Here is an 11,986-nt window from a genome sequence, read left to right as displayed (position 1 = left end):
TTTCCAGGTATACACATATCTATTCCATGTTGTGCCTCCAAAGATAGTATGTAAACAAAGTAAAAAGACAACCCACGGAATGGTAGAAAACATTTCAAATTATATAAGGGATTCACATCCGGAACATATAGACTCCTAAAACTCAACCACCACCACAACAAAAAAATCAATTCAAAAATGGGCAAAGGGGGCGCCTGGGTGGCTCAGTCGGTTAAGCGTCCAACCCTTTATCTTGGCTCAGGTCATGATCTCTTGGTTTGTGAGTTCGAGCCCCACCCTGAGTCGGGCTCTGTGCTGACAGTGCGGAGCCTGCTTGAGATTCTCTCTCTCCCCATTTCTCTCTCTCTCTCTCTCTGCTCCTCCCTTGCACGCTCTTTCTCTTTCTCAAAATAAATAAATAAAATAAACTTAAAAAAAAAATAGAATTACCATACGATCCAGCAATCTCGCTTCTAGGTTTATACCCAAAGGAATTGAAAGCAGAGTCTCAAAGAGGTATTTGAACACCCGCGTTCATCACAACATTGTTCACAACGGCTAAAACATGGAAGCAACCCCAGCGTCCAACAGCAGGTGAACAGATAAAATTTGACATATACATACAACGGAATATTATTCAGCTTTCAAGAGGAAGGACATTCTGGAACATGCTACAACATGGATGAACCTTGAGGACATTATGCCAGATGAAATAAGGCAGTCACAAAAAGACAGACATGGTGTGATTCCACTTACATGAGATCCTTAGCCAAATTCACAGGGACAGGAAGTGGAACGGCTGCCAGAGGCTGGGGGTAGGGGAGAATGGAGAGTTAATTGTCTAGTGGTAGAGAGTTCCCGTTGTACAAAATGGAAAGAGCTGTGGAGATGGCTGGCAGAGACGGATGCACTTTGGTATGAATATAGTTAATACCACTGAACTGTAAATTTTAAAAGTTAAGATGGTAAATTTTATATTGCGTGTATTTTACCACAATAAAAATTTGAAAAAAAAATCTATGAAATACCTTAAATCCTTTAATGGAAAAAATTTGAGATACTTCAGGAACATAAGAAAATCCTATAAATTCTGATAGCACATTCTGTCATTACTGTATACTATTAGAAACGCAGATGTAAATTTTTTTAAGTTGCTGTTCCCTGAAGCCGTCACTCATATTTTGCATGCAATATCTTTGCCTTAGCTGAGTCCCACCTGTTTAGTATTTACTCAAGAGCTTACAGAAATGCTAAACGCAGGGGCGTCTGGGTGACTCAGTTAAGCATCCGACTTCAGCTCGTGGTTCATGAGTTCGAGCCCTGAGTCGGGCTCTGTACTGATGGCTCAGAGCCTGGAGCCTGCTTCAGATTTGTGACTCCGTCTCTCGGCCCCTCCCTGCTCACACTCTGTCTCTCTCTCAAAAATAAAGCATTAAAAAAATTTTTTTAAAAAAGAAATGCTAAAAACTGTACCTACCGTGACTCTGTCCACAGAGCTCTCACACGGAGCATGGCACACAGTAGGTGCTGGGTAAATGATCACCAAGGTAATTGTCAACCTCCATCCCCATGCAGGTGATAGGAGGCCCAGTCCTCTGGGGGGAGAGGGGGTGACACTGCCCCTAAGCAGGGCCCCAGAAGGGGACAGGCTAACCAAACCGGAAAGGGCACAGGGACTGGAGTCTGCAAGGGAGGGAATTCATACGAGAAGGGGCAGGCAGGTGTAAAGGCTGGCAAGGGTCCAGCTGGGCATTAGAAGGATGGATGAATCGGAAATGTGCTTGTCTCTTGGGAGGGCATGCTGGACTGGCACATGCCCTGTGCCAGAATCTGTCCCTCTGGACATCCGCCAGGCTCCTCACTAACACCTGGCCCCAGGACCTGCCATCCAATGGTCTCCATGGTGGGATGGGCTTCAGGGGTCACCTCATAATCCTGCCACTCTCTGGCTGCTACCAGCAATCAGCGGACCAGGGAGAGACAAGTATCCAACCTGGCATTATTTCTGTAGATTTTATGAGAACCATTCTTGTTATTAAAAAGCTATACCGTACCAAGATTTGATGAAAAGCAGAGCCATAGACACCCCACTTCCTCCTCCAAATGCCCCTCCCAGCCTCACTCTGATGTTCTACATGTTTTCTTCCAGTAATTTGTCTTTTAACTTTGTTTAGAGTGTATTTTGTTCAGCAGGGATTTTTGAAAATTTTATGTAGTTAAATCATCTTTTCCTTTATAGATTCTTAGTTGTATGCATTGTCAGGAAGGACCTGCCCAGTTCCAAGATTCTAACAATATACTCCTCCTCTTTCTTCTACTAATCTTATTATAAATATTACATATGTAAGAATAGATATGTGATAGATAGATGATGGATATGCTCTGTGGTGCACACACACAAGGTTCAGATGTATAAAAGCTCTTCAGTGCATCTGGAATTTATTTTTGTGCATGGTGTGAGGTAGGGGTCTAGTTTAATTTTTGCTAAATTACTACCCAAAGGCCACAGTATGGTATCATTATTGAATAGACTATCTTTCTTCCGTAGCTTGGAAACAGAGTCAATGCACAACTCCTGGTCTCTTCTTCACCGAACCCCCCACCTCACCCGCACCAACACCATACCTTTTGAGTTACTCTAGCTTTGGAACACGCGTTGGTGTGTGTGCTTTCATGAGCACCCTGCTCTTTATTTCTGTTTCTCAGACTCTTTCTCTGCCAGGCAAACTTTCCAATCAGCTTGTCAGCCAAGTGGCATTCTTTTTGGGAGAGTAAAGCTCTTGCCCACGTCAGGTCCTCGCTTCCTGGAACATGGAATCTTCTCTCTGTGTCTTCAGATTTTCCTTCGGCGGCTTTAGCAACGTGTCATTGCTTTCTTCGTATGAATTCTGCGCTTTTTTGGTCAGATTTAATCCTGGATGTTTTACCAGTGGTAGGGAGATTGCCAATGGGATCTTTACCCTCGAGGAGGTTTTCTATGGTTAGGGCAGGTGTGGAGGAAACCCCTGCTGTTTGACATTCACGTGGCACTCCTCTCCTCCATGGTCCCCACCCTCTGGAGGATTCCGGTAGATTCTCCCCAGTGTTTTGGAGGGATGTTCATGTCACCCCCACAAACATTCCATGATGCCCAAGTGTGCTCATACCCACCACCTCATCTCGTCCCCACAGCACCCCTGCAGATGAGGAACCGGGCCTAGGAGAGGCAGAGCCACTGCCTCAGGTCACACAATGAGTTATGGCGGGGCTGTGACACCAGCCCAGCCCTCAGGCCCCAGAGCCCTTACTCTTCCTTCAACCCTTCCCACAGTCATTTCAAATTCCAGCACCTTCGGGTGTACCGACCGTGGAACCATGAGTAGAGGCAGGATTCCTGCATTTTGTCCCAGCTGGGCCCCGAGAGCTGCCTGGTCGCCTCATCCCACCCAGGTCCCCCGTGCAATGACACAGATGGCACAGAAAGGCAGTGCCTAAGGCGCTTGATCCACGGGGAGCCTTGCTCTTCGTGAGGGCACCCATGGCTTCAGCCCAGCCCCCCTGCCTGGATGATCAGGCTTCCCTTTATTCACCTGTGTCTCCCCTTCCCCTGCTGCACAGCCCATCCTCCAAGGTCAATGGGCTCTGGGTTGGTACAGTCCACAGTGCACTTAAATGCACAGATAAGGGGACAGGCCCTGAGAGGGACCCAGTCTCATCCAAGACCCACAACAGAAACCCATTAAGCCCAGCAGGGGGCAGGGGCTGTCCCTTCCCTGGAGGGGCTCCTTGCTGTGGCAGCATCCTGCAGGAGAACAAAGGCCACCCCTAGGCTGCATTCCCCCCCACCCTCAGTCCAGGTCCACAATGCACAAGGCTGGCTGCCTGCCCACCACTTGGCCCACCCACGGGACTGGAGCAGAGGAGTGGGCCGCCGGCCAGGGTGAGAGTCAGCTCTCTGCAGCGACCAAGGCAGAACCGGAGGTATAGGGTGCCAAATCACGCCGCTAAGGCCCCCAGAATGGCGCCTCCACCTCCGATAAGCCTAGCTCAAGCCGCAGGATTTGAGCTAATCCCACTAATACCCGGATGCCAGGCTAGGTAGGGCAGATGGGAGGGGCCTCGGTTTCTCCAAGACTCAGAAACCCCTGGACCAGCGATGACACAAAGCCCTGCCCTCACCCCTGCCCTGTGCTCCCTCACTGTGTGACCCGGATGAAGTCACCTTGTTTGCCTCAGTTTCCCCATATGGACCCAGGAGAGGCTAGTCCTCACCTCATCCCAGCCAGAGATGGCCTGAGGCCCCCAAAATGCTGGTTCTCCTTGACCGCGGTGGTGGGTATAAACCCCTCACATACAAAGTGAAGGAAGTAGCACATTACCCTCAAGTCAAATCCGGCTCCAAGCCCCCATACAGTTTTCAGGTCACTGTCACCCTGTCAGGACTCTGGGGATGACTTAACTCAAAAAGGAGGAGTCAATACTGCTAGTCACCGTGCATCATGGTCACAGGCAAGGGTCCGAGAAGGAAGCGCTCCATCTACCCCTCTTCTCACTCACGGGGCCCAAGGGTTTATGGGAAGCTCTGGGAGGCCTGGAAGGCCGGCCTAGACTCTGGGGCCCCCAGCACCCCTACATCCTCCTGGTCTGTGGACACACAGAAGCTGCCCCTTTACCACAATGGTGGCAAACCACCTCCTGGTCTGTTCCGTTCTCAGGGGCAGTTCCAGGGGCTGGGCTCCAGGAGGGTTCAGGCCAGCCTCCTGCCCAGGGTCAGCGAGCTTCTGCCCCCCAACATGCAGCCCTGAGTCCGCTGAGCCCCTCGGCTTTAGCAGTGGGTCTGAGGTGGGAGAGGAGAGGAGGGGGAGGCCTGGTCCGTCCCCAGGGCTCAGAATAGCAAAGCTCCCCAGTGACCTCTCCTTTCTCTCCTTGCCAGCCTGTTCATCAATGCCACCAGCCAGCCATGTGTCTGAGGGAGGGTCTGGACATCCAGAAGGCCCCTCTCGGGTGGGACAGAAGTTCCCAGATGGTCCTTTCCAAACAGCACAGATAAGCCAGGTGGCATCCCAGGAGGCTCTGAGACCCTGGGCTTTGCAAGGGTGGGCGGAGATACAGAGGACAAATGACAAGCACCCTTCATGGAGGGCTGGCCCTCCTGGGCCTGGAGCTGGGCGCCTGCTGCGTATCTTCACGTCCACGTGAGGGAGGTGCCGTTGGAGCAATGGACCGGAAAGTGGCCCGAGTGTGGTCACACAGCTTGTGAGCCGCGGAGCCGGAATTCAAGGCTGGCTGTCTAGCTCTGGAGTCGCTGCTGGAGGCGCTGGGAGGGATCGGGGTCCGTGGCTGTGGGTCCACAGGGAGGGGGAGGCAGGAGGCTCCGGGGCCCCCGCTGCCCCTGTGAGGAACTGAGGGAACACCCCCATCCCACATGGCCCTCCTGGGCAGAGCTGGGCCGGAGCAGGAGGTAGAAGTGGATGCCACCCAAGGAAGGACTTTCTAACAATCCAACCGTGCAGGGACTGAGCCCCCTGTCCCAGGAGGTGTGCACGCCTGTGTGGGGTGGGGTTACTCCGGAGCCCAGAACTCTGTGGATTCTCAGACCTGGTTTTAGAGGTGGCTCCTTCTTCCTCCTCCCTGAGGGGTCCTCAGCCCCGGATGGTGTGTCGAGGGCCACCCATTTGGACGTTGGCATTTCTTATTGGAATCACCAGAAGGGGCTGCTTCACTTTCCAGATGAAGCTGGAAGAGATTTAGCCATAGGATTTAGGCCCATGGTCACCTAGCCAGCTAGGGGCAGAGCCAGGTGTAGGGGTCAGCCTGGCCTGGGTGCAAATCCCACTCTGGCTTCTGTGCTGGGTGGCCTTGGCAAGTCACTTCCCCTCTCTGAGCCTCCACGCTCTTCTATAAAGTGGGAGAAAGACCACCCACCTCTCCAGGAGCTCAGGGGACCTTATGGTGCACAGGGCGTCAGGACAAACACCAGAAATTTGAGTGAGACACCTCCCTTCCCCACACTTCGCTCCTGCAAAGGGGTACAACCGGCCTCCTCCTCCTGAATACCTCCCCACTCCCCTCCCCTCCCCACAGGGCTCCACCTCCCTGGCTCCGCTCCAATCTGACCAAACCCCTCTTACTTGGAGTGACCTCCAGACTCCTCTTTATCCGCAAGGCCCTGCCTGCCTGGCTGACCTCCTCTCCCCACCTGCTTCCCCCCACCCCCCATCCCCCACCCCTGCTGGCGCTGCATCGGCCGCCTTGCTGCTGCTTGAAACTGGCCTCACTCCCGAAGCACTGTGAGGTCTCAGCTGTGCCCCGCCCAAAACTCTCTTCCCCTGAACGTCACCCAGCGGGCTCCTGGGTACTGCAGGTTGCTGCTCAGCTGCTCAGAGAGGCCTTCCCTGATCATGTGTCCAAGTTCACGTTCTGTCACCTCCCACCTCCTCATTGTCTTGCCCACCCCCGGCTTTATTGGCTTCTACATCATTTGATCATTTTTACTCTTCTCTCTCGTTTGCTGCGTGTGAGGCCCGGGTTGGTCTTATCCCTGCTGTGTCCCCGGAGCTAGCACAAAGCCTTTATACGTGGGTGCTCCAGAAACAAAGCCTGCTGGGTGAACCTCACACAGGAGGGGTGCTGACACCACTGAGCTGCGGTGGGCACAGCATAGGCTCAGACTCTGGGAATCCGGGAACAAACAAAGGCATTCACTTGCAACAGAGCACTGGGGTAGCACAAGGCCCATTAAGACGGGCAGGTTTGGCACAGCCTGGCTTCCCCCAAGTCTCAAGGGGACACTCCCTGAGGGTCCTCACCAAGTCTAGGGCCAGGGTCTTGCCAGTAGCATTGCTTGGAGAACGTGGGGCTCACTGCAAACAGGCAGGAGGGAGACAGGTCTGGAAGGTGGAAGGCCTGGGGTCCAGCCACATCTCCCTCTGGACCTCAGTCGCTGCACCTGCAAAGAACATGCTGATTTCTGCCCTCCGGCCACCTCCGGGTGATGAGAGGTAGGAAAGGCCTCTAGAGAGGCAGAGTGCTGTCACTTGTCACCCAGGAGGACTGAGTCACCGCAGGCCAGGGCCCTAAGACAGCCCCGAGCTCCTGCATGCAAGTGGGCCAGGAGTCAGGGGGTGCCCGTGCCCAGGGGGCTCACTTGGATAATCTTCATGGTGACGCCACCATCTCGGTACCCAGGACATGAGCCAGAAGGGTCCCCGGCACCAGGCAGAAGTGCTGGCGGGACCGACTGCCTTGCGGTGCCTTGCACTGCCTGCCCGACACTGCCTTGGCAGTCATAAGAGATGCCGCCCCTGAGACAAGCCACACCTGTCACCTGCTTTATCTCCCCGCCACAGGAAGTCAGTGCTTCTGCTTTACTCCACTTGACAGATGAGGCCACTGAAGGGCAGTAACCTGCCCGTGTCACACAGCAACTCAGGATTTGGACCCAGATCAGTCAGGCACCAAAGCCTGTGTTCTGAAGCCACCGAGGGACACAAAGCTCACCTCCCCCCAAACCCTGTGAGTGGCATCAGGACGGGACCCTGCATTCCTAAGGTGTCTATACCCTGCAGTGGGTAGGGAGGGATCCCCCGTCTCAGCGGGTTTGGAAGAACATGTGGCTTCTCCCAAGTCCCAGCTTCCTGGGGCTCAGGCAATGAAAGGGCAGGCAGGAGGTAGGTCTGGAAGCTGATGTGTCCACGGTGACAGTGAGTTTGCACCCAGAAGCCATACACTTGACTTTGAGGACTGGGTCCTGCAAAGGAGGGTGGGGCAAGGCAAAGAGAGGCTGCCAAGTGATGCCCCGCCCCCCCAGGGCCCTCCCAGCCTCAGTTTCCTGTGGGATGTCCTGTGATCTGCCTAGAAGTACAGCTCCCTGAACCTGCTCTGTGCCGCTCTCAGTCACTCACACCTCAGTGGGGAAGGGTCCAGCAAAGCCTTTCCTAAGGGCCACTGAGGCAGGGATGGTGAGGGAAGGAGCAGGAAGACAGGGTGCCCCTGTGCAGCCCTCACCACCTGGAGTCTAAGCAGCAGGACCGGTGAGCCATTGGCCACTCACTGGCTTCCCAAGGGCCATATCTTCATAATCGCCCATCTCTCCTCCCACACTCTCTGCTCTAGCACCAGGGGCCCCAGGGGAGGGCACGGGTGGCACTGAGGGCCATCCACTGCCGACCTCAGGCTCTATGGGAACCCAGAATCTCTGTTGCCAGGCCACGTCCCCTTCTCCTTCCCTCCAGGGAGTTCAGCCACCAAACATTTATCCTCAGTGTATAAATATGGAAACTGAGCTTCTGGGAGGTTTAGTCACTGGCCTCGGGTCATTCCAGGAAGGAGTAGAGAAGCTAAGATTTGAGCACGAGTTGGTCCGGCTCTGCAGCCCGCATTCTGCAGAGCATCAGCTCAATCCCAAGACACCACCGGCTCCAGGGTCCTTAGGGCACATCCCACTCCCTCACTCCCAGCACCTCTAATGCCTTAGGGAGCCGGACAAAACTACATAACTCCTCAGAGCCTCGGTTTCCTCATCTAAAAATTAGCATAAAAATACCCACGAAGGCAGAGTCCATGTAATATGCTCAGTCAAGGATAACAGGTGGGTTTTCCTCCCCTAATGATGTCCCTTCCTGGACCCTCCCCCCCCCCAAACACACACGCACACTTGAGACTACCTCTCCCACCACTGCCTTCCCCTCTAGACTCCCACAAACCTTTCACCTCTTCCCAGCCTCTCAGGCAGAGCCCCAGGACCCACTTACCAAGGCAGGGAACATCAGAAGATAACTTTCTTAAGTGAGTCACAGTCAGGGTGCTGTTGGGGACAAGCCAGTGTCACTGTCTTCAGGGCCCAGGACCTCCTGGTGCAAACCTACGTCCTGCCCTTTCCCAGACAGGAAGATAGGGTGTCCAAGAGCAAGGACTCCTAGCCCTGGCTAGTGAGATCAGCTAACTCAGTGGCCCCCACTGCAGCCATTCCTTTGGGCAAGTCTGTGAGCTATCTCTCTTCTTGCTAACTCAATAGGTTTTTTTTACATTAACTATTTCCCTCTTTACTTAAATAAATTTGTTTTTAAAGGGAACTGTAGCTGCCTAGTATGAATGGAAAATCAGAATTATTCTCCAGAGATACAAAGCAAACTGGAGTGAATAAACTTTCCCCAAAACGTAATTAAACTGTAGCTGGATGCTAAAGGCCCTGACCTGCTTGCTCTCCCTCTCCCCTTCTCCCCCTCTCCTTCCCTTCCTGCCTCCCTCCACCTCTTTAAAAAGACAAGTAGTGAACATCAGAGCTATTTTTGAAGTATTATCAGCACCACACATAGACTTCCTTTTCAGCTTCATGAGAAGGATTGAAGAAAAATTGAAAACTGATGCCTCTAGCTCTTCTAATCAAGGGGGGAAAAGAGAAGATACAAATTACCAATATAAAAATTTAAATGGGACATCACTACCTATCCTACAAACATTAAAAGGAAAATGAGGGAATATCATGAACAATTTTATGCCAATAAATTCAACAACTTAGATGAAATGGACAAATTTCTTTAACAACATAAATAACCAAAACGAACTCAAGAAGAAATAGAAAATATGAATGGTCATTTATCAAAGAAATTAAATTTCAAGTCCAAATGTTTCCACTGGTGAAATCTATCAGACATTTAAGGAAGAAATATCAGTTCTGACAACATCCACTCATGATGAAAACCCCTCAACAAAGTAAGTTTAAGGGAACATACCTCAACATAATAAAAGCCTTGTTTGAAAACCCACAGCTAACGTCACACTCAATGGTAGAAAATTAAAATCAGAAACGAGACAAGGATGTCCACTCTCACCACTTTAATTCAACATAGTACTGGAAGTTCTAGCCACAGCAATTGGACAAGAAAAAGAAATAAAAGGCATCCAAATTGGTAAGGAAGAAAAAGAAGTAAAACTCACACTACTTGCAGATGACATGATACTATATATAGAAAATCCTAAAGACTCCACCAAAAAACTACTAGAACTTATAAATGAATTCAGTAAAGTTGCAGTATACAAAATCAATGTACAGAAATCTGTTGTATTCCTACACACTAATAATGAAGCAGCAGAAAGTGAAATTAAGAAAACAATCCCATTTATGATTGCCCCAAAAACAATAAAATATCTAGGAATAAACTTAACCAAACAGGTGAAAACTATAAAACACCGATGAAAGAAATTCAAGACGACACAAAGAAATGGAAAGATACTTCATGCTCATGGGTTGGAAAAACAAATACTGGTAAAATGTCTACACTACTCAAAGCAAGCTACAGATTTAATGCAATCCCTATCATAATACCAACAGCATCTTTCACAGAACTAGAACAAATAATCCTAAAAATTTTAGGGAACCACAAAAGACCCTGAAAAGTCAAAACAATATTGAAAAACAACAACAACAACAACAACAACAACAAAACTAGAGGTGTGACAATTCCCAGACTTCAAGTTATATTACAAAGCTATGGTAATAAAAACAATATGGTATTGGCATAAAAATAGACACATAGATCAATGCAACAGAATAGAAAACCCAGAAATAAAGCCGCAATTATATGGTCAATTAATCTTTGAGGCAAGAATATGCAATGGGAGAAAGAGTCTCTTTAACAAATGGTGTTGGGAAAACTGGACAGCTACATGCAAAAGAATGAAACTGGACCACTTTCTTTCACCATATGCAAAAATAAACTCAAAATGACTTGAAGACCTAAGCGTAAGACCTGAAACCATAAAAATTCTAGAAGAGAACACAGGCAGTAATTTCTCTGACATCGGCCATAGCAACATCTTTCTAGATATGCCTCCTGAGGCAAGGGAAACAAAAGCAAAAATAACCTATTGGGACTACATCAAAATAAAAAACTTCTGCACAGCAAAGGAAACAGTCAGCAAAACTAAAAGACAAATGGGAGAAGATATTTGCCAACGACATATCCGATAAAGGGCTAGTATTCAAAATATATCAAGAACTTATACAACCCAACACCCAAAAAAACCAAATAAGCCAATTTAAAAATGGGCAGAACACTTGAACTTACATTTCTCCAAAGAAGATGTACAGATGGCCAACAGACACATGAAAAGATGCTCAACATCACTCATCATCAGGGGAAGAGGTCAAAACTGCAATGAGGTATCACCTCACACTTGTCAAAATGGCTAAAATAAATAACACAAGAGACAAGCGTTGGCGAGGAGAAAAAGCAACCCTTGTGCACTGTTGGTGGGAATGCAAACTTGTGCAGCCACTGTGGAAAACAGTATGGAGGTTCCTCAAAAAGTTAAAAATAGAGCTATTCTATGACCAGTAATTGTACTACTGGGTATTTACCTCAAAATAAAACTTAAAAACACACTAATTCAGAGGGATACATGCACTCCTGTGTTTGTTGCAGCATATTACAACAGCCAAATTATGGAAGCAACCAAAGTGTCCATCGATAGATAAATGGATAAAGAAGATATGATATGGGGCACCTGGGCGGCTCAGTCAGTTACGCATCTGGCTCTTGGTTTCAGCTCAGGTCATGATCTCGCAGTTTGTGGGTTTGAGCTCCACATCGGGATCCACACTGACAGTGCAGAGCCTGATTGGGATTCTCTCTCTCCCTCTCTCTTCCTCTTCCCCACTTTCTCTTTTTCTCTCAAAATAAATAAATTTTAGGGGTGCCTGGGTGGCTCAGTCAGTTGGGCATCCAACTTCATCCCAGGTCATGATCTCACAGTTTCTGAGTTTGAGCCCTGCGTCAGGCTCTGTTTGGACAGCTCAGAGCCTGAAGCCTGCTTCGGATTCTATATTTCCCTCTCTCTGCCCTACCCACCTTGCGCTCTAACTCTCTCTCAAAAATAAACAAATATTTTTTAAAATTTGAAAAAGTAGGGGCGCCTGGGTGGCTCGGTCGGTTAAGCGTCCGACTTCGGCTCAGGTCATGATCTCACGGTCTGTGAGTTCGAGCCCCGCGTCGGGCTCTGTGCTGACAGCTCAGAGCCTGGAGCC

The sequence above is a fragment of the Neofelis nebulosa genome, chromosome 9 (assembly GCF_028018385.1).
Source record: "Neofelis nebulosa isolate mNeoNeb1 chromosome 9, mNeoNeb1.pri, whole genome shotgun sequence".
Taxonomy (NCBI): Eukaryota; Metazoa; Chordata; class Mammalia; order Carnivora; family Felidae; genus Neofelis; species Neofelis nebulosa.
The sequence above is the reverse complement of the archived record's forward strand: the minus strand, read 5'-3'. Positions refer to the sequence as shown.